Source organism: Propithecus coquereli, unplaced genomic scaffold, assembly GCF_000956105.1.
Source record: "Propithecus coquereli isolate 6110/MARCELLA unplaced genomic scaffold, Pcoq_1.0 Scaffold756, whole genome shotgun sequence".
Lineage (NCBI taxonomy): Eukaryota > Metazoa > Chordata > Mammalia > Primates > Indriidae > Propithecus > Propithecus coquereli.
The window spans coordinates 468957-493040 of record NW_012153685.1 but is presented as its reverse complement, the minus strand read 5'-3'; positions in this window follow the sequence as shown (position 1 = coordinate 493040).

The following is a 24084-nucleotide window of genomic DNA, read 5'->3' as shown; positions in this document are numbered from 1 at the left end:
GTCACCAAGCCTCAGAGCTCACAGAGGTTAAGAACCAGTCCACAGAGGAAATCCACAATGCCCAGTGGTACTGATGAGAGAAAGCTGTGCATGGGGAATGGAGGACAGCTTACTAAAGACTCTCTGATTCTCCTCCTGCGTCCCCTCCCTCCTTGGTCATTGAATTGCTCATAAAAGCTGTTGCTCATAACAGCTCTGTGAGGCCAGTTGGTACAAGATGCAAAGAATGAGTTCAGATAGTCTGTTAGGTTTATTTTGAGTCACTCCAGTTAAAGTGCCCTAAGAGAAGATTGAATCCATTGGCTGACTAGAGGTTTGGGATCATCTGTGGATTTTGGTTGCTTACACCATCCGTGTCCAAATCAGAATGAGAGTCACAGACGCAGAGAATGAGGAACTATCAGAGATTGAACAGAATTATTTTTCAGCTCCTCACATTTTACAGATGTAGAAGCTGATGCCCAAAGGGCATAAGGGACCTGGCCAATGTCACAGAACTCCTTTTAAGTAGAATAAAGAAGCACAAAAGTCATTTAATATTTGATAACTAGGATCGAGTATCTTATATTGCAATATATTTAATACATACATTCAATAAAAGTTTCATCTTTGGCTCAGTTTTTCAATAACAGTTGTTTTCCATCCCAGAACTGCAAGGACAATTTTATAAGTCACCTGTTAATAATATTTCGTCTCAGAGCACACTCTCCGTCAGGCAATCGTGCAGTGTGCAGGAGGTGGCGCGCCTTGCGTTCCACAGGAGGGAGCGGAGTGGGAGATATCGATGACTGAAGCATGGAGATGCCTTTGAGCCACTAGCCAACCCGCTACTGTTCCCTCAGAGAGATCTTGAAGGGCTGCAGAAGTGAAGGCAACTGTTCCCCTTGGGAGGCAGGAGGGCAGAGGGAGAGGGCAGAGGACTAAACATAATGAACCTGTCTGTCCACTCACTTTCTTGTCGCTGTGCAAACTCTCCCCTTTTAGGTCTGAGAGGTGTGATTTTTAAATTTTACAAAACCCGGAAGAAGGAAAGTTTCTGTGTTGATACTGGAGAGGTAACAGGGCTTAATGTGAGGAGAGATGAAATTCTAATTTCACCTGGGACAGCTTTAATTTCAATTTATAACACAACAGTATTACAAGGCTGTACTACAGACAGTCAGTAGGAGACTCGACTTGAGAGCAAGGCCTCTGGAGGAACGTGGTAGATATAGAAAATGCCTTTTGCATGGGAGAAGGCAGGAAGAATATGGAGAAGAAGAAAAATTAAAGCCTCCAGCAAGTAAACCAGGTTCTCCTTAACCCTCAGAAAACTCAAGAAAGGAATATTAACATTACTGTGGATTGAAGAAAAGCCAAATGAACCCTCCATAATGATAGCTTGCCCTATAAATTTGCAACAAGTAACCACTGGAGAAAATGACAGGACCGGCGTAATTCCAGAGGAAGCTGAAGTAACAAGGACACCTTTCACTGTCTCTCACAGGCACAGAAAACGGGTGGTGGTGATGCAGGGCTGTCTCACAGGTCTCACTGGCCACACTCACTCGTCTCATTTAAAGTTTGGTATGTGACATAGATGATATTTTCTGTTAATTAAACTCTTTAACATAACTCTGTGGGCCAGAGGCTTTGGTATTTCAGAAATTCCTAGGATTCAAGGGAAGAAGACTCTACAACCCAGAAAACTTCCAAGAAAGTAATTACCTGAAGGAATTCATCAACATGTGCTTGTCTGACTAAGCTGCCTCACTATTTCAGAGCAGGTGAGAAGCTTCTGAATGATGTTCTGTTGGTTTTGTTTCCCCTTCTTCTCCTTGCCCCAGTTTGCTTTTTTGGCAAACTGTGGAAGGTGGTGGGACAGTCGGCAAGTGTTGTGAGACACTGAAGAGAGTGCGAAGACATGGGGGAGAGGACGCAGGAGAGAAGGCGGATCAGTGCGCGACAAGGGGGCTGGGAGAGGTGAGCTCAGAGCCTCACGGGAAGCTGCTGCTCTTAGTTTATCACATCCAGGAAAAGTGCTCAGAAGAAAGAACAAATAACGCTTCCAGTCTCCTCCATTCTTAATATAGAAAGACCCTAAAGGTCCAAAATAATTTTAGAAAGAGAGCCACAGGGCGGGGAGGGAAAAGCATTGTGCACTTCTGAGGAAATGAAGGGGAGGACAAACAATATTGTTTTAATGTGGCTGCTCCGATCTTCGTGGGCTCTCAGCTCTGATCAGCTGCATCCTTCTGACCCCGAGACATTTATTGTTAAATTTTCTAAAGAAAAAAAAAATCTGCTTTGGAAAGAACTCCCTGGGTTACCCTACGCCACAACAAACTATTTAAGGCCATGCTGTTAGTACTTTTCATGCCTCTGTGTCATGTAGACTGATGAGCAGGCAAAATCACAAGTCACATTTCCCTTCTCACTGAGTCCTTATGTAATTAAAATGATCAAAGAGAATCTGACTTGACTTTATAGAAATGGAATTTTGTAAGTGCTCTGAAAAATGTAACTTTGGAAAAGTCATCAGAAATCAATTTTAAAAATACTCCAAATACAACTGTCCATTTGTTCATTCATTCTTTCTTTTTATTATGTGATTTTGAGGATGGCCCAAATCTCATGTAAAGTGGGGTGTTGTCATTACGTATGCACAATATGTTTATTAACTCTAGAGCCAAAGAGCCCCCAGCATTTCTTCTTTTGGACTAAGTCCTGGTTTATGATGTGGATCTGTGTATTTGATCACTGACTATGCTCAGGAATAAATTACTCTGTGATATTTAACCATCGATAGAAGTAGAAATTTGTATTAGTTACCAATTGCTGTGTAACAAATGACCCCAAAACTTAGCTGTTTAGAACTACTAGCTCACAATTTCTGTGAGTCAGGAATCTGGGCATGGCTCAGCTGGGTGCATTCTGGCTCCGAGTCTCTCACAAAGCTGCAGTGAAGGTGTCAGCTGGGACTGCGGTCACCTCAAAGCTTTCCTGGGGGAGGAACTGCTTCCAAACTCGCTCATGCTGCTGTTGGCAAGCTTCAGATGTTCACTGGCTGTTGCCCAGATTCATGAGTTGTTTTGCCATGTGGGCCTCTCCATAGGGCTGTACCTAATGTGGCGGCATATTGCCCCCAGCACAAGGGCTCCAGGAAAAACAGAGCTTGAGAGAGGGCACATATGACAGAAGGCAGGGTCATTTTCTAACCTAACCTTGATAGGACAGCCCATCGTGTTCTGCCATATTCTATTCATTAGAAGTGAGTCAGTAAATTCAGCCACACTGAAGAGGAGAGAATTACAGAAAAGACATTAATACCAGGAGTCAGGGATCATTGGGGGACATCTTAGCAGCTGCCTACCACACAGCACACGATCCAGAACAGCAACCTGCAATAGCAAAACTTCGTGAAATGAATACATAAAATCAGGCAACTTCTATTAACACTGAAAAATACCAGCTGAACTGAATTTGGAGTGATTTATATACAGGTAACTTATAAAAGCCATAATCTGAACGATCTGCCAAATATTGGAAACAAAATATAACAAATACCCTGTTATCATCACTGTCAAATTAAGAGACTAAAGAGAAACAGTGTATTCATTCTAATGCATCAGTCATGCTCCATTGGCTACGGGTACACTTCGGTCATTGGTGAATGTAGCAACTCGACATCTGAACCACCTTTGAGGGAAATTTGGTTTAGAGGCTTCAATACTTCATCTCAGAACAATTTATCACCAAAAGTACACAGTATAAAGGTAACTAATTTTACCTCAAGTCGTGCATGTACATGCATGCGTGCGTGTGTGTGTGTGTGTGTGTGTGTGTGTAAGAGAAAGACAAAAAGTTTAGCCATAGTCTATATATGAAGATCTTTTCAACATACTGCAGCCGTCAGCTTCAACATTAAGGTAAAGGCTTATCAACCACAATTTGGAAGTTGTGAACCTTGGCGCTGTCCTCCTACATTAATGGGAACTAATTAAATTAAATTAATTAATTAAAAAAACCAAATGGAATTTAGAAGTAGCTAAAGTATTATTCTAGAAAAGAAAGAAAACAACTACAAAAGTTTACTAATCTATCAGATTTTAATTTCCTAATCTGTTAAGGAAACTTGCGCTCTCTAATTAGATTTTCTCAGGATTTATGATGTAGAATTTATTTCCATATACTCTAGAACATTTTAGGACAAGGCTTATACAAGCACAGTGTGCTGTCCTACAGCTACAATGATACCATCCATTTTATAAAGGGAGGTGCAACATGCGTAGGGCTCATTGTGTTATCTTTGAGAAACCCAAATACACAATAGCATCCAGCCAGTAAGCAAGTAGCCTGACTGCCTGTCCTGCCTACTTTGTATAACCCATAGTCCACGTTTTCCTTAACCAGGACACTTGCTGACTATCCTTCTGCAAGTATGACATGATTATAACTCTGAGGTGGCTTTTGTTCTCTAATGTCTGGAATCCTTAAAACTATTTCATTTGGTTGTTAGAAATGAAGCAGAATTGCAGAGTTAAGAAAATCTTTGGGACTATAAAAGCGTTTGGCTCTTTTCCCTGATCCAGAAGGTACTGTGTGTTCTTTGGATCCCACACAACATTTTGTGCAGTTCCAGATAAGTATCCAATAACTTCATTCTGTGTCCCCATTTTTCTTGCCCTCATTCCAGAAAAAGTTGGATCGCTGCCTCCCAAATAATTTTATTGTGAGGAAAGTTATTATGAAAACATACTCCACTGGTTTTCACTGACCTCCAAAACACACTCCCTAATTAAGTGCAAATGGGAAACTGACCTGGAGCAGGTTGTCTCTGATTTGGGGCTTGGGAGAAGTATTAAAGTTTATGAACTCGATACGCAAGCTCCATCTGCCAAATGAGGAATTTCTCATTTCATTTGGTGACCACGCTGAGATTATATAATGCTCCTCGGAAAGCTCTTAATGCTGAAGATGCGTAAACCATCTGTCCACGTAGAAAAGTCAAAAAATGCACTGCCCCCACAATGTGTCTCTGGGTATAACTAATTATTTATCCAGAGAAACGTTATCATAGAGTTCTTTTTTTAAAAAAAAAACACTCAGTTTCTACATAACCATAAAATTTTACAGTACTAAAGAGGCAATGATCATATTCATGCTCTCACGTCCTTTTATAGGAGACTAGGGCTATTCAGCTGTGATATTTAAAGAAACCTGAAGACCTGGCAGAGGGAAGTGTGGGAAGCCTAGGAAAAAAGAAGGCAAATTGAATTCCACCTCCACCATCTCGTCTTTCCCTCCCCAACCGGCAGGGGGCAGTAGTAACAGAGGAAGTGAAGCGTGCCTTCTCCAAACGTGAACAAGGAAAGAGTGAAAGCTGCGTGGGGTTTCTCTGCTCTCCCGCCGCGCGTGAGAAAGCCTCGGTGTAATGCTCAGTTCCAGTTCTGCCATGGTACCAGCTTAAGTTATGACAACTATTTGTGATAATAATAGTTACTAATATGTTTTGAAACCATACTCTAGCCAGCCACTGTGCTAAGTACTTTATATGTATTATTTTATTCCATCCTTCGGCAAAGTAGGATGAAGTAGGTTTTGTTATTATTTGTGTTTTAAAGATGAGGAAACTGAGGTTAAGAGATTAGGCAGCTTGCTCAAGGTAACCTAGTTAAAACTATAACCACTAACCAGTAATGAGAACTAGAATATTCATTTTTGACCTAAGCATCAAGTCGAATCCTTATTCAATTTGATTTTGTGTATTTTTTTAATTTTTTAAATTCTTTAACTTGACAAAGCAGTTAAAAGTATTTTTAGATGTTTTAATACCCAAAGTGTAATATATAATATGTGGAATACACAATTACGAGGTGAATTTGAATGCATCCGTGTTACCAGTCATTCAAGAAGACAATTTTTGGCCTAAGTTACTAGATTGGCAAACTATAGTGATATTACTGCAAAATGTTAATAAGTTAGATATTGTACAGTTTCCCTTTTTAAAAAGAATAATGTAGCTACGAGTGAAATGCAGTTAACAGCCCAGGGTTCATAATCAGACAAACAGGGTTCTCTCCCGGCTCTGAGCCTCAGCACCCTCATCTTGAAAGGAATCATTAGTATTTCAGGACTCATTTGATTGTTGTGAGGGTTAAACAAGCTAATGCAGGTAAAATATGTAGACTAGCTCTGGCACATAGGAAGGACTTCGTAACTATTATTATTCTGACACAATTTCAAACTTGGAAAACATGCAGAGAATTCAAACAAATGTCCCGATGTTTTGGTTCTGGGTGTCAAAAGTCCAGATGTTTGAGAAACCTCAGATAATGAATTGTATTTGTTGGTGATCACTAGTATAGTTGGCACAATGTGATCATAGGTTATTTTTGAGGGCAAATGGGGGTTAATGTTCTCCCCATTCACGCACAGTCGTCCTTTGTTAGGAACTAAAAATACAAAGGTATAAAGGCTTCCCCTTTCCATGTCTGCTGAAAAGATTATCGACAGTCAAAAAGCAACTATATTTTTTACAGGCACTTAAACTCCTTTTAAAATCTTAAATGAAAAAAATGTATTTCTTTATTTCCTATACTTTCTTTTCAGCTTTAAAATATATCACAAAATCTAAATATGATTCAATTTTCTTTAGTTTAATGCTGAACAGCCCAACATTGAAAATAAAGATCCAAGATTTACCAGTCTCCCTTAGAGTTTTCACTTCCAGGACATTCAATCATTTTTTAATCATTATTCAAATCAAAAAAGGTAAGGAAGAAATAATTACCCCTTGCAAAAGACAAAATACAGCAAATGCATCTCCAACTCTTTTGAATTGTCTAGGTCATATAAAAAGAAAGAGAGGTAGCTGATTCATGCACATAACCCATCTGTTTTATGGCTGGGGTCAGCATCTTTTACATTATCAGCCAAGTTCAAACAAGATTGGCATTAGGTCCAGAGACGAGTCGCGATTCTGTGACCTTGAGAACGTCCTTCAACTTTTCTGCACCTCAGGTTCCAAACACATAAAAACAAAAGGTTTAGAACATAAAATAACTGCTAACAGTGTCCCCCAAACTCCTATCTTCTATAATCAAGATATGTGGCTACATGATCCACTGTGGGATGCATGTGAAGCAGACAGATGTCAATATGGGACCTCAAGTGCACTCTTCCAAGGATAACTAAAGGAAAATACATCAGTCCTATGCTTCTCAGACTGAGGTACATGTGCATGCCTTCCTAGCTCCTTGGCATTCTGGACAAATATGCAAGCCCCAGAGAAGCACGAGCTATTTTCCTGGTACATTAATTTTTCTTAAAAATGTTTGGGGAAAATCTATTCTTTAATGTTAAAACAAAGAATTTATGATGTAGAATTTAAAAGCCTCATAAATGTTTAAGATAAAACAGGAGGCAGTAAAGATATTTGTCACCAAGGATGTGGCATTCTACAGCACTTACATCCTCTGCAATAGGAGTTCTTTGGTGAAAAAGTGTGTTAGGTTGTCAGTGGTAGTATTTAGAGAGTAAAGACACTATCACTTAGCTTTCTTTCTGAGTTCACAGCAGCTAGTGAGTGGGAATTTTGTTCTAGAACAGTCAGGAACCCTAGAATGGAATGGAGATTTAGCAAAGGCCTATAGAGAATGGAAAAAAAAATCATTAAAACTGGCTATTTCTCAATTTTATCAAAGGCAGATTCTTGAACAAGAAGTTTGGTTTTGAAACCCCATTCCCTGAGACACTTGGCTAAATCTTGATTTATCCCCAGAGTCAACTTCTAAGTAGATTTGGTCATCTCTGAAATCTGTAATTAATATTATGCAAAACCACAGAAGCCATCTTCCATAGCTGAATCATCATCTTTACCGGTGAAGCTGCAAACTCACGTGGTGCTCCCTTTGCTACTCCCTTCCGCCACGCAGGGCAAGCATACCCTGTACAACCTCACTCCCAGGGCTCTCTCTCACAGGATCGTAGGCCTGTTTCCCTGTCTGGTGAGAATAGAAGGTGATGAGAATGCTGCTGAACAGTGTGAAGGGGAAAAAAAATGTTTATGTTCTGCTTGTTCCCTCCAGAAATCTCCTGGTGGGAGGGGCTGGGGAAGGGGCAAGACTACAGGTAGATAAAACTATCCGTAGTGGAGACCAAAGCAAGCTCACTGCCATGGCTCCAGCCCTGTGGGGACTCGGGGGCTTCCTGAGTTAGCAGGTCAGTATAGGTCCACAGCTCCTTATCCACTTTCCAAACCCACAAGTTTCTTTATTATTCATTTGGTTGACAATGCTTAACCTGACCTAAATTCATTTGGTAGTGAAACTTGACCTGAACTGATGTGAGGCTATTTATAGTCCTTATTTTTACAACCTAGTGGGAGTACTCATTGATTTCACCACAGAACTATCCATATTTGATTACAGGTTGTTGCATCAAACTCCACAGAGGGTGGGGGTCGGGTGAATACGATATACCATATATGTACCATATTAGCTTTCTAAGATTCCAAAAGTTTGAATTCTGAAATGCATCTTGCCCAAAGATTTTATATAAGAGGCAGTGAGCTTTACTACCCATGCCACTACCTGGAACAGTGCATATAGACTAACCCTAACCCCTGACATTTCAAAGCATCTTCCTGGAGATGACCTCATTTAATTCTAGAATGCAGTGTAAATGGGCAGGAGTTAGAGGCATGATCTGGAAGAAGAAGTGATGGCCCAAGCAGGTCTCCTTAGGGAGGGAGTACATTCAACAATATTAATGTCAAATGAGGGTTCAGACTCAAGCCTCCATTTAGCATTAACATTCCCAGGAATTTCACAGACTGGAAGATTGACTGATGCTTATCAAATTCACATGAGGCTAATGTAGTAATATTTGATTGAACCACATGCATTTTCCATTTTTGTAATCAAATGGTCAAAGACTTGACAAAATTCCACACACTTTCATGATTAAAACACTCAATAAACTAGAAATGAAACTTCCTCAGCCTGACAAAGGATATCTGTGAAAAACCCACAACTAACATCACATTTGATGATGAAAGACTGGATGTTTTCCCTCTAAGATTAGGAGGGAGAAAAGAAAGTCCATTCTTGCCATTTCTATTTAACATTGTACTAGAGGTTCTAGCCAGGGCAATTACAAAGGAAAAATAAGTAAAAGGCATCCAGATTGGAAAGGAAGAAATAAAACTATCTCTACTTGCAGATGATATGATCTTATATGTAGAAAATTATAATGAATTCACTAAAATTATTAGAATAAATGAGATCTGCAACGTTGCAAGATACAACATCAATATACAACAATAAATTGTATTTCTATACATTTGCAATGAACCATCAAAAAATAAAATTAAGAAAACAATTCCATTCAAATGGCATCAAAAAATAAAGCATAAATAAATTTAGCAAAAGAAGTGCAAAACTTGTACTCTGAAAACTATAAAGCATTGTTGAAGAAATTAAAGAAGCTCTAAATAAATGAAAAAACATCCCATGCTCATATGTCAGAAGACTTAACATTGTTAGGACGGCAACACTCCCCAAACTAATCTACAGATTCAGTGCAATATCTATCAGAATTCCAGCTGACTTATTTATACAAATTGATGAGCTGATTCTGAAATTCATATGGAATTTCAAGGGACCAAGTATAGCCAAAACAATCCTGGAAAAGAAAAATAAAATAAGAGGACTTAGACTTCACTATTTCAAAACTTACTACAAAATAATGGCAATAAAACAATGTGTTATTGGCACAAGTATAGGCATGCAAATCAATGAATTACAACTGAGGATCCAGAAATAAACCTATACATCGATCGTCAATTGATTATAGACAAGGGTGTCAAGACCATTCCATGGAGGACGAACAGCCTTTCAACAAAAGATTCTGGGACAACTGGATAGCCACAGGTAAAGAAACGAAGTTGGATCCTCATCTCACACTGTATAAAAAAATAAGTCAAAATAGACCTTCATATAAGAACAAAAACTATAGGACTCTTAGAAGCAAACATGGGGGAAAACTTCATGATCTTGGATTTAGCAAAGAATTCTTAGATATGACACCAAAAGCATGAGCAACAAAAGAAAAAATAGATAAATTGAGCTTCATCAAAATTAAAAACTTTTGTGCTTCAAAAAACACCATCAAGAAAGTGAAAAGACAACTCACAAAATGGGAGAAAATATTTGCATATCACATATTTGATAAGGAACTTGTATATAAAATATATACAACTCAGCAAAAAAGTCACTCAAGTAATTGGATTGAATTATAATTTTCAAACCCTGAAAGAGTATTGCATCAATTTTTTGTACCATTCATAATGTAACAGCTAAAGACACTATACACTCTTTAATATGAATTTATTTAATTTTTATTTAATATGAATTACTAAGATTTTCTCCATCACTTTCCTAAAGCTAGCCCATAAACAAAACAATGAATCACACTCTCATTTGTATCATTTATCAATTTCCATGGTGTAAATACTCAAACTTCCACCCTGACATTACTGAACACAGAGTAAAAAAAAAATCAGTAGCGCCACTATCTAATATTTCCACCATACAATTACCACAGACGTAGATCATCTCCAGAGCCTACATAACAGTGAGAAGTGGTAAAAAAATAATTAAGAAGTAAGAGTTTTGAGTATTTATTAGTTTATTTTAAATATAATTTGTTTGATTGTAAGCTTTTATAATCTAATTTTTAATAACAGCTCTATTTAAAAACTGGCTCACAGAGCTCCTGGAAATTTAGCAGTGGGCACGCCAGAGCTGGCAGGCAGGGGCCCAGCACACACCCGTCTCCAGCCACCGAACGCTTAGCTGCCCCTGACCTGTGAGAGTCCCGCATTTGTGAGTAGTGACATCTGCTTCTCAAGTAACTGTTCTGCCCCTTGTTCTGGTACCGAGAGCCTTCCTGGGCTGTTATTTCTTTCTTTTTTCATCGTGAAGGCCTCTCTCAGAGACCGTCCTAAGCTTTTCAACATTGGAAAGCTTATGATTGAAAATGCAATTCTTCTGAAGCCAGCAGTGGTTTCCCAACAACCCCCTTTGCTCGGATGCCTGGACTTTAGGCAGTTTGGTTCCCTACTTACATCTACATTAACTACTTTAAGATACAGGAACAGGCTAAATGGTAAAGTCTTTAACTCAGATATTCCCCGTGCTGGAAGGGCTGTTGAGAGGCTATTTTGAATGTCATCTGGGCAAGGCTTCTTTCTTGCAGTGACTTTAAAAGGCGTGACCTCCGCAGAGGGGCCCCTCTACCACCCACTCTGAGCCCTAAGATGTCACTAGAGTTGGCTCACCCACTGATTCAGGGCCCCCTGACACGCTTACCCTTGACTTTGTCACCTCATAAATGTGTCACTTCCACCACCACCTTCCTTTTTAAGAAAATTTTCTGCCCACCCTGAAGACATGAAAGTATCTTAGAAACACTGACCCTGAGCCAAGATACAGGAGTTAATTTACTCTACCAGCTTATACTGAGTGGCCCCAGGGCACCAGGTCCAGGTCCAGGAATAACAAGAAGAATCCCTGTTTTCAAAGAGTGAACAGTCTCAACCGGTGGTTCTCAAACCAAGGGGCACTTTCAAGCTTTGAAACCCACCAGTGGCCAGGGCCATTCCGAACTAGTTAAATCAGAATCCCGTGGGCTCTAGACAACAGAACTGGTTGTCAAGTCTTCTCATGTGGTTCTGACGTGAAGGCAGAATTGAGATCCACTGGGGCGATACTTGATGATTCCCTTTTGCAATAAGCACAATCTGTCATGTTGTTCTGGTTCCTGAGAGCACAAAAGAGCCCTGCTACTCGAATCATGGACCAAAGACCAATGACACTGGCATCACCTGGGGGCTTAGTCAAAACGCAGTCTCAGGCCATGCCTCGGGCTTACTGAATCAGAATCTGCCTTTTAACAAAATTCCCAGGTAATTTGGATGCACATTAATTTTGGAAAATGCTGAGTTAAGGCAAAAATCTTATTCTCAAGAAGCTTCCAGCCCATAAGGAAGATATTTGTAAATAGAGACAATTACAATATATTGTGGAACATTCCATGATGAGAGATGCTCGAGTTATTCTAGGGGGACCTACCTTGAGGAAGATTGATGGAATGGATGGTGCTGGACAGAGTTGTACATGATGGGTACAGATTAATCAGGAAAAACAGACAACAGCAGACAGTCCAGTGTTCCTGGAACGTGAAGTGGACCCGAGGAGAGCAGGAGCCCAGGGAGGCGCGCCTGTCCGGTGCTAAGGAAGCGTCTAGAGGACTCAGGAGTGGAGCCCTTGTCATCCCCTCCTGCTCGAAAAGAGAAAACACTTCCAGCCGGTGATCTTCAAATGTGTCAAGGTAAAGTTTGTTCACAAAAGTGCCTTGGAAAGAAAAGGAAAAAAATAGTTTTTTTAAAGTAGTGGAAAAATGGATGGATTGGTATACCAGTGAATTTTCCTAAATATTTCCTTATGCTAACTGTACTCATCAGCTAGCGCTGCCATAAAAAACCACAGACTGGGTGGCTTAAGCAATAGGCATTATTAACATTTTCTCACAGTTACAGGGGCTGGGAGTCCAAAATCAAGGTGCCAACAGGGTGGTTTCTGGTGAGGCCTCTCTTCCTTGTCCTGCAGACAGCTCCCTTCTCTCTGTCCCCTCACATGGTACTTTTTCTGGACATGTGCAAAGAGAAAGAGAGATCTCTGATGTCTCTTGTTACAAGCACCCCAGTCCTGTCTGATTAGGGCAGCCCTGGAAGACTAACACGTCACCCACTACCATTCTCAAGGGAGCATCGGTGGAAAGGAGATCAGGTTTAACAAAAGCAAAGCTGTTTCCTCCAGCCCCACCTACGTCAGAGACCCATTTCAGTATCTCCCCACCCAGCCTCTCACCTATCTAACCATTCATCTACCAATCCCTTCGTTTCTTTAGACATTTAACCAAACTTTATTAAGTGCCATGCATTGCCGGGCACTTGCTTGTGTTGGAAACGCACAGGTATCTGTCCTGTCCTCAAGGAGCTTGAGATTCAGGTATGTTCATTGGTACATTGCTTTAAATTAATTTTTAATTACAGAAGTAATACATAAATATAGTCCCCTTTAAAAAGCCATAGCCAATAAATTTAAACTCCTCTTTAACATCGACTCATCACTAGAGGTAGCCCTATTATGACTTTTAAACTTAGGTTGTTTAATTTTTTTTCAATCTTATATATATGAACCCACAGAAATTGCTACTATATGTGTCAGTCAATACTTACTTTTTTCACTCAACAATATATTTTTAGGTCTATCTATGTTGTTATATAAAGATCCAGTATATTCTTTGTTACTGTTGTGGAGTATTATGTCCTATGCATGCAATTGTTGGCTATTCCACTATTTATGGGTTGTTTAATTCACCACTGTTCCAAAGAGCATTCTTTTACCTGTGTCATTACACACACGTGCAAGTGTAGGTTAGATGTGAAAAGAGAGGAGTCCCCGGGTATGTGCGTTTTAATCTTAACGAATACTGCTCTGTTGCCCCCCAAAGCAATATACTAAATTATGCTCCTGTCAGCAATGTGTTTGAGTACCTACTTCTCCACAATCTTCCCAATATTTATTGTCCTTTATTTTTTATTTATGTAGTATTTGTTTTTTCCCAATTTTAAGGGTAAAAGCAATGTCTCGTTTGTTGTTTTATTTTACATTTTCCTAGTTAGTTCTTAAATCGAGCATCTTTTCATATTTTATTGGCCAGTTGTATTTCCTCTTCTGTGTATTGGCCTTTTATAAATCTTTGCCTATTTTTTCTATTGGGATTTCTGTCCTTTGTGTATTGGTTGATAGATATACTTTACATCTGTAAGGTACAAATATTTTGCCTACAATGTATGTTACAAAAAGCTTCTCCCAGTCTTCTGCTTGTATTTCATCTCTGCTTATGATTTTTTTTGTTATATTGAAGTATTCTTCCTCTTTTTCATATAGTCAAATTTATCACTATTTTATTTTTGCTTTTTGTATCTTTTCTTCTTAAGGTTTTATAACGTGTAAACATTTAGGTGTTTAAGCTATTTGTTGTTGCTTGCGGTGAGGGGAGTTGGCATAAATATGAGGAGGGTGGAATTTTTTTCTTTGTAGAAAACCAATTGCCTCAATACCATTCTCCCCTGATTTTTCGAATATCATTTTTTATTCCAAATTACTATATGTACGTGGATTTTTTTCTTTATTTTATTCTCCTGACTTATTTCTCTCATCCTAATTCATACTAATACTATAGACTCATATTATGTTTTGATATCTAGTAGGACTAGTTCTTTTTCTTTGTTTTCTGTCAATTTTATCTTTATTAAAATTATTATATATGAATTTGAGAATCATTTTATGAAGTCCTATAAAAATTCTGACAATCACATTAAATTTGTAATCTAGTTTTAGAAGAATTGACATCTTTACAATATTGAGTCAAACTCCCATAACCGAATTACTTGAAACATACTCACCCCCATTGCATTCTGAATGCACCCAGCTAGAAGTAAACTCCCTGAAAACCTACATATTTCAGTTCTCACCAATTGAGTTGAAACCTTACCTACCCTTTAATGACATCTGCACTGGTTAATATTATTATGCAACTAAATTAAATATCATACAAACCAATGGCATGCAAAAAAGAGTTGTTCCTACCAAAGCTAAATTGAATGCTTTGGAAAGAGTTCATGAACAGAAGTTGCTAAATTAAGTTGTAAGTGAGAAATTGGTCAAATATTAGAGCAAGAAAATTGTGAAATTCTAGAAGGAGACTTCTCTCAGATTGCTTCATCAGTGGAAACTATTAGTTTTGATTGAAAGGCAATGAAACTGGACATCCCAGACAAGACCTCAATGAATATGATTAATGCAAAAAAGTCAATGAAGAACTCCAGTCAACAACCTTGTTTAAAGAAAAGACCTCAGCTTTACAACAAAACATTGGTGAATAAATATAAATTTATTACATTGCAAAGTTAAGAGTTGCAAAAAAAGTTTTAGGTTTACTTTTATCTTTTACTGTAATCATTCCAGGCTTTAAGAAACTTATTGTAATCACCTGACCAATCATCAGTCCCAATAATGACAGAACAGAGGCTATCTGCAATGTTTCTCTCCACTTATCCAGGTCTTCTTCAATATTTTTCAATAAAAGTTTTATCATTTCTTCATAAAGATCCTATGTATTTAGATTGGTTTTATTTTTAATTGTTTTTTAGTGCTACTATGGTGAAAGAGATCTTTGTCAATCGTATCTTCTAGTTGTTTTTTGCTAATTAAAGGAAAACTACTGATTTCTGTGCATTGACCTGGTATTGGACTACTGATTATTTTGACGGACCATCTTATTAATCTTAATATTTTTCTGGTTATTTGGGATGAGTTAAATTGTATCATGAAATCTTCAGTATGAGTTTCAGGTCAAGGTCCCTAGGAAGCAGGTTCTAAGATGAAGATTTTCATGCAGGTAGGTTATTAAGAAGTTCTTTCTGGATCAATCCCTGTGGGAAATGGGAAGGCAGAATAATTGTGCAGAGGAAGAAGTTGTGTTGTGATACTGTCATGACAAAGGCCTCAGGGTTTCCTCCAGAAAGCTGGAATGGACTCGCAGGGCTGCAGAGTTGGAGCAGTGGGACTACAAGGCCTTTCACACTCTCTTTAACCAGTCATGGCAAATAAGCTGCACCTAGGACCAGGGTGTGACCTTGAGTAAAGCAGCTGTCTTCAGTCAAGAGCTACCATCACAAGGGCGATTCAGCTATAAGCTGTCACCCTCAACTTGCACCGCAGCTAGAAGAGCGGTACTTCATTCCTGAGAGGAGGAGATCTGGATGACACACCACAGCACCCACTACAATATTACAGGAAAATTGTATCCTTTTTTTCTCAGATATTTACATCCCATTTAATTTTTATTGCCTTCCAGTATGTGGCTAGGCCCCCCAGTACAATGCTAGATTAATAAGTAAGAAGAGGTATCTTCAGCTTCCTTGGACTTTAATGGGACTTCTTTTAAAGGCTCATTGTTACATGATATGTGCTGTAAATTTCTAGTAGAAATTCTTCTTAGATTAAGAAAATTGTCTTTATTCCAAAATAAATTCATACAATTTTTTTATCATTAATAGGTGTTGTAATGTAGCAAATGTTTTTGTAACATCTACTGAAATAAATATATAATAATAGTTTTCTGCATTAATCTGTTATTGAAGTAAATTATGTTGATACTTTTAAAAAATATCAAACAATCCTTGCATTCCTAGGATAAACCTTACATGATTATAATATAATATTTATAATTCTATTAAATCACTGTTAGATTCTTTTTTCACAATAATCTCCTTTAGGATTTTTGAGTTTTGACTGCATTTGTAAGTGACCTATAGTGTTTTTTGTGTTGTTTCCCCTTTTTGCTAATTTTAGATGATGGTCATGCTGATCTCATTAAAGTAATTGGGTAATTTTCCATCTCTTCTATGCTCTAAAATAATTTGCATGATGAGAACTAGCTGGTCTTTATATTTTTAGTAAAACATGCAATTATTGTGGCCCAGTGGTGTTTGAAGGTTGCTAGGTTATCCTTTCAAGGTCATTATGGTCCCAGGTTTTCTGCTCTTCCTTGGAACAATTTTGACAACATACATATTCCTAAAAAGTTGCCCATTGCACCCAAGCATTTAAATTCATTGGTATAATTTTTCTTATTCTTAGTAGACCCTTAAATTTTTTATTCCTTTTGGATGTCAAACTATATATTCTTTATTTACTTTCTGATATAGTTTATGACCTTTCTCTTTGTCTTTGTCATATTTGCCACAGTCTCATGTCTTTAGTTTGTTTGCAGAGATCCAGTTTCTGGATTACCAATCAACTTTATTTTTACATTTTTCTTTAATTTCTACTGTTTCTTTACTGTTTCCTTCTTAATTGTTTTGTGTTCAAGTTTGTTTTGTTCTTTGTTTTTTCTAACTTTCTAGTTTAAAGATCTAGTTCATTTACTATTTGTTCCATTGTAAATGCATTTCAGAGTATAAAATTTCCCCTCAAAATTATTTTTGCAGCTGGGCACGGTGGCTCACGCCTGTAATCCTAGCACTCTGGGAGGCCGAGGCGGGCGGATTGTTTGAGCTCAGGAGTTCGAAACCAGCCTGAACAAGAGCGAGACCCCGTCTCTACTAAAAATAGAAAGAAATTAATCGGACAACTAAAAATATATAGAAAAAATTAGCCGGGCATGGTGGCGCATGCCTGTAGTCCCAGCTACTTGGGAGGCTGAGGCAAAAGGATTGCTTGAGCCCAGCAGTGTGAGGTTGCTGTGAGCTAGGCTGACGCCACGGCACTCACTCTAGCCCGGGCAAAAGAGTGAGACTCTGTCTCAAAAAAAGAAAAAAAAAAATTATTTTTGCTTCATTCCCATAGATATTAGAAACTCCATGTTTTCTTTCAGTTCTAAATACTTTACAATCTCCATTTTAATTTCCTCTTTGCTCATGAATTTATTAAAAGTTTTTTTTAATTTAAAAAGGATGTCAGTTCTATAGGAAAAACAGAGCTGGAAATCGTTTTGTGTTCATTTCGGAATTTATTGAATTATGATATTTTGAGAGGACTTTTGAGACTTATGACCTAGGACATGTTCAATTTATGTAAATGATTCATACAGGTTGAAAAGAACGTATATTCTTTCTTGGACAGAGAAAAAATGTTCATATTTATACACATACACATAAATACGCATGCTAGACTTTAGACACATATGTACTTCTGTATTTATGTATGTTACGTATGCATGTGTACACACATTCAAAAAAGATAATTATGTTATTCAAATCCCCGCATATGTATACATATGTGTGTATGTATATAGTTTGAATTTTTTGGTTTGTTTCTAGTTGATTCTTTCTGTCATTTTGTGAGAAAATTCGGTTAAAGTCTTCCACCATGTTATGGATATATACATTCTTTTTATAGATGTATTAGTTTTTATATTCTATATTTTGTCTGTTGCCTTTTTTTCTTCTAAGGAGTTTTCTTAATTTGCATGCCTCTTTCTAACAAATTTAAAGCACTTTTATTTTATATCGTAATAATCACAATTATAAGTTCCCAGAGTCACTCATGAAGCCAACCCTAAAACCTCAACTTCCAGTCTGGCTTCTTGCCCAGACACTCATGTAAAGGCACAGGTAACGAAATGGCCATGAGTCATTAAGTGATCTAAAACGCACATATGTAAACCGCTTTTCCTTCTCCACTCTCCGACTCCCAACTCTTCTTTTCCCTTTTACTCATCCCTTCATCTCCCCCACCCCAGACACTCTCTCTCTCTCTTTCTCTCGCTCACTCTCACTCTCGCTCTCAGACTGTATACTTGACAGGCTCCATAGTCCAGCTTAGCAACAAAGAAAACCCATCTAGAAATTTTTAAAATAGAAGGATATTTATGAGATTAAAGTGCTAAAACACTGGACAGAAATACAATGTTGGTCCAGTATCTGATAATTAATTAATATGATTCACCATGTCAATACACTGAGAAAAATGAGATTATCAACAGATACAGTTAAAACATTTGAAAATTCAGCATCCATTCATGATAACAACTGTCAAACCAGAAATAGAAGGGCACTTCCTTCACTGATAAAGGGTATATGCAAAATTCTACAGCTAAAATTATACTTGATGATGGAAGACTAAATGCTTTCTCCCTAAAATTGGGAATAATACAAGGATATCTTTCCCCGCAACTTTGATTAAATATTGTCTTGAAGGTGTTAGCCAGGGCAATAAGGCACGAAAAAATAAACAAAAGGCATAAAGATTATAAAGTAAGAAATACAATTGTTTCTATTCACAAATGACACAGTCATCTATATAGAAAAGAGTTTGAGAATGGAATCAAAGTTACTTAATTCTTCCTCTTTTATCTATGATTCCTTCATTTTCATCTAATCTCTCTTGGGAACTTTCCCTACAATCCTCCCAAATTAATAGTATCAAAAGGAACCATAGATTTGGATAGTTAAAGGAAATGTGAGTGACTTAAAAACAGAAATCTTTTAGGAGGAAAAGATATATTTTATTACATCAAAATTAAGAATTTCTGTTTAACAAAAGGCACCATAGACAAATGTAACAGAAAGTGACAATTAGGAGAAGATATTTTCAACATGAAAGCAATTATGATGAATACCTAAAATACAGAAAAACTTTCTGAAAACCAATATGTAAAAGATGGAAATCTCAGTAGAAAAACTGGCAAAAGGTATCAACATGAACAGACAGTTCAAAAAATTTGAAACTCTCATGGTTAACAAGAATATAAAGTGATGTTAAAATGCATGAACGATCAGAAAAATTTGAATTTGAATTAAAATAAGACATTACATCTATCAGATTGACAAAAGTAGGACAGTTGTTTAATGCTAAGAGACCGCAACTCTCGCCCCTGCAGCTGGGAGTGTTGCCTGGCACGGCCTTCCGGATGTGCAGTGTGACTCTGCAGTCCGACTGAGTCCACACGCACTCGTGACTGAGCAGCTCAGCTCTGAGAAAGCCACCCCAAAAAGCTGCTCACACGGGTCCCCAACACGCAATGATGTGCAGGGTGGATTCGCACCGCAATAACTAAACTAGAACTACTTTTCCTAGAATTCTATTCCCTGCATAGCTCTGAATTGCCCTGGGCCATGGGAGTATTTCACACAAGATCTGGAAGACGGAAGGCAAGCAAGCTAACATGATCTTTTCTGCTCAAGGAGTCGGTGCGGGGCCCCAGGTGCGATAGTTGCTCATGCATGCTGTCACTGATCTGCCGGCTCACCTTGTTGGCCAGCAACTCCTGCACTTCCTGCCAGATTTTCTGTGTCAGCAATGAGCATCTCCTGAGCAGCAGCTGGGCCTACAGCTCCCCCAACTTTTGCTAAGTCTCCTTCTTCTCCTCCAAATCCTGGGCCAGGTTGTGTGTTTAGCTCCATGACAAAGGGCTCCAGTTTCCTCTGCAGTCGCCACACCATCAAGAGGCGCGCACATAGCAGAGGTTAGGTCGTCCTTACAGGTTCCCGTTAGTCCTTGCTCTCCCCTGCTTCCTGCCCAGCCTTCCTTCCCAGCTGCCTGCCCTGCTGACTTCAGGCCCAGTACCAGATATGGAAGCAACAGCTGGGTGCAAACCATTCAGCCAGCTACTACAATCGCATAAGCTCAAATCGTGGTAACGAATCCCTTCTTCATACCCTGCAGAGTGGATCCGCGGCTCTGACTGAATGCAGACTGATCCAGAGGAGGATGTTCATCCCAGGGTTTTGCAGTTATCAGGAATGAGGGGGCAATCTAGGGGCTCATCACTCGAGGAACGAAATAGCAGAATGTGACGGATGCCCGCCCAGAAATACTATGCTGAAGTTAGAAGTGGTACCTGGTATACAGGCAACATGAATAGATCTTAAAATCAATGCTGTGTAAAAAAAGAGAAGAAGAAACAGCATGAAATCTATAGTGCAATGACTTTTATGCAGATTTAAAAATGCATACATACATAGAGAAACCACCACTATTCCAGGATCCATACAATTTCAAGGACACAGAACAAATCCCTTGAGGGGACCAGTGGGGAATGAAGAATAAAATGAATGAAAAAAATAACTGAGTGCATCTAGACACACCTGTATAGATCCAAGCAAGAGGGAGTCCATGCCCAGGGCAATGAAGACGACGTGCCATTAACTGAGGATTCAGAGTAATTTCTCTCTGCCCCTGAGGTCAATAAAGGAACAAACACCTGAGGATTTCTTTGCTCCATATTCTTGTTGACCTTTCCCTGTCACTTTCCCTGTCTCCGGGTGTGCTCCAGACTTCTGAGCTCACCTGCCATCACTGTCCCTTTAGGGAAAGGTTTTGTTTAGCTGCCTCAACCTAATGTATTCTTTACACAGGGCATGAAGTCATTCCTGCCTGGTTTTCTCCTTCCTACCAGCTTGGAAGAAGACTGTCTTTGGACCGCTTGGAGGAATACCTTTCCTGCTGTTAAAAGTCCCAGATGACTGGACTATAGAAGACAAAAGAGGGAGACAACAATTGGAACTGGAGATTGGGGGTGCAGTGAATTCAGCCCCAGCGGCCTGCCTGAGACTGCCTCTAGCAGGTTCCAATGATGCCAGAGGGTCTTTGTTTTGTTTTGTTTTTTAAGACAGGTTCTTACTGTGTTGCCCAGGCTGGGGTGCAGTGGCATGATCATAGCTCACTGCAGCCTTGAACTCCTGGGCTCAAGCCATCCTCCTGCCTCAGTCTCCCAAGTGTCTGGAAATACAAGCATGAACCACACACGCCAGCTAACTTTTTTTTTTTTTTTTTAGGAACAGGGTCTTGCTATGTTGCCCAGGTTGGTCTCAAACTCCTGGCCTCAAGTGATCCTCCTGCCTCGGCCTCCCAAAGCGCTAGGATTATAGGCGTGAGCCACCACTCCTGATCCTCCACAGGGTCTTGGTAATGTTCTATCTAGAACATTCTTTTCTCCCCTGTTCACTTAATTATCTCTTACTTATCCTATTTCTGAGGCCAGTTTTCACTTTGTAATGAGAGATATCTTCCCTTTGCTCTTTGACTATGTTTAATATCTTTATGACATATTTTCATAAACCCTTCTTCAAGGAACTCATCGTAGTTCCTTGTGGTTATAGCCTAATTCACCCTATTAGACTATAAGCACCAGAAGGGCAGAAACTGTGTGTGCTTTTGCAACCATTGCATTCCCATGGCTAGCCAAGTGGTACCCTGTGCTTAGTCAGTGCTCAGTAAAAATATATTGATGAATGAATGAATATAATTTTTGTTGGCTGGTTGATTGCTTGATTGGTTTAAGTTCATGGTGTGACAGAGAATTAGAAAACTGGCTTCAATTAAAGCCATCATTGGGCATTCCCAAGCCTAGTCGTATTGCCATGCATGTTCACAGACTAAATCCATATCTGTACATTCTAATTTGGGCCTTTGCTGTTTATGAAACTGCTGACAATTGTGAAGGCTGTTCTTCCCATCAGAGATGTCTTCCCATCTCTGTGCTTTCTGTTCTTTTCCTCCAGTCTCCTCCCCTCATTCTCTATATAAGACCATGAGGATGTGCTATTAGTTTTGTTAATCACCCTTCATGCTAAAGAGACTAAATTATAAACTCATTATCTAGGAGGTGGACCATATTTTGTTAATAATTCTTTCTAGACACATAACCTGATGACTGCATATCACTTCTTTAATACTCTTGCTAAGAAAATTATAAATTAAATTCTTATTTAAAAAAAGATCGCTATTTCACTAAGCTGGCTGTAAAACTGAGATTAATGTTCTGCATCTCAAGTATAAATTACCTAATCGTTCCTCCCACCACGCAGCTCAGGAATTTAGAAACCCCGTATCGGGATTTCCTCTGTAAATGCATGTCATGAATCTCTGCCTTCTTAGAACACACACCGAATGGCGCATTGGAATCGTCCGCACAGCCAACTCCAGCCCGGATGCCGGGTTCGGGCGACTCCGGGTGTCGCACACCAGCCTCTTTTCCTTCCCGCTTTCCCTTAATTCTTTTTCCCTCTTTGTTTAATTCTTGAGGACAGGCAGAAAACTTACATATTCATATATTTTTCATTCACCTATCTTTCCTTTTTAAAAGTAGTTAAATATTCACATTTTTAAAAAAGTACTCAAATCTATTATTTGTATATAAAGCAATTCCTAAAATTAAAAGAAAGAGAGAGAGATGCCCTTTCCATTCTTGGTTGTAAGAAACATGGAAGCACTTCCTGGACTGGATTTCAGACCCTCTATCCAAGGCTCAGGAGGACCTAGGCTCAGGATTTATTATCTGTGAAAAAAATTAGCAAAATTTTACATAAAATAGTAAAGTATTAATTCTAGCAAAATACACATTGCCATGTAGTGACACACGTACATTTTTACTGAGATTATTTTTCATTTATTCTACCTATACTAAGAAGTCTTCCTTTGAAAGCTGGTAGTGAGTCATTTGGCAAAATGAGGAAGTTTCTGGCGATGCAATGAGCGGCTTCTGATTTATCGTTTAAAATACAGGAGGAACTACAATGGTTTGTAGAACAGAGGCACAAAGCCGGCCTATAAAATGTTCAGGATAGATCTAAGGAAATTAGGGACCCCTTCTTTTCTCAAGAACCACAGCCAACTGTTCTACCGATTGCTCCATAACAAACCATGCCAGCACTTCGTGGCTTGAAACAACAGTAGCAGCACATGCGTCTTCTCCACAGCACTAGGGAGCTCGAAAAGGCTCACTTTTGAGGTACGTCCCGTAGGCCACGTGCCTCAAATGGAGTAATGAAGTGCGATGACAGTCTGGTAACAAGATCACCTTCTAATGCAAGACGGCCTTCTGTCAGTGCACGTAGCCACAGACAGCAAGGCAGGAGGGGGTATTTTCACTCAAAGGGTCCTTGTTGTCATGCCTGCTGTGAACTACATTCTAAGCTGTCGCAGCTCTCACACACCTATGAAAAGTTGTTTGTGGCAGAATTCTGTGGTTTAACCAGGGCTCAGCTCTGTGATTTTTGCGTAAGGATCTCTCATGGGGCTATTTGAATTTATATCAGCTGGAGCTGCATGCTTAAGGCTCACTGGGCAGCATTCGGAATGGCTCCCTGTGATGGCTGGCAGTTGACACTGTTGTCAACTGGCAGCTCAGCTAAGGGGTCTTGGGTCCCCTTCTCATGGGCCTCCGGTTGGAGTTCTGGGTTTCCTCGTAGGAAGAAGGCATCCAAAAGAGAGCCCACCAACCAAGAGATCCAGGTGGAAGCTGCAAGACTTCTGATGGGACCTAGTCTCAGAAGTTCCAGAACAGTATTTGTGCTGCATTCTACGGAGTCACTAAGAACAGCCATGACTGAGGAAGAGAGGAATCAGACTCCACCCTTTGATGGGAAGTGGCATAGCCATATTGCAGAAGAACAGCTGGAGAAAGAAATATGTTAGCTTTTTGAGAAATACAATCTGCTTCACCAATTCAGCTCATCTTAAA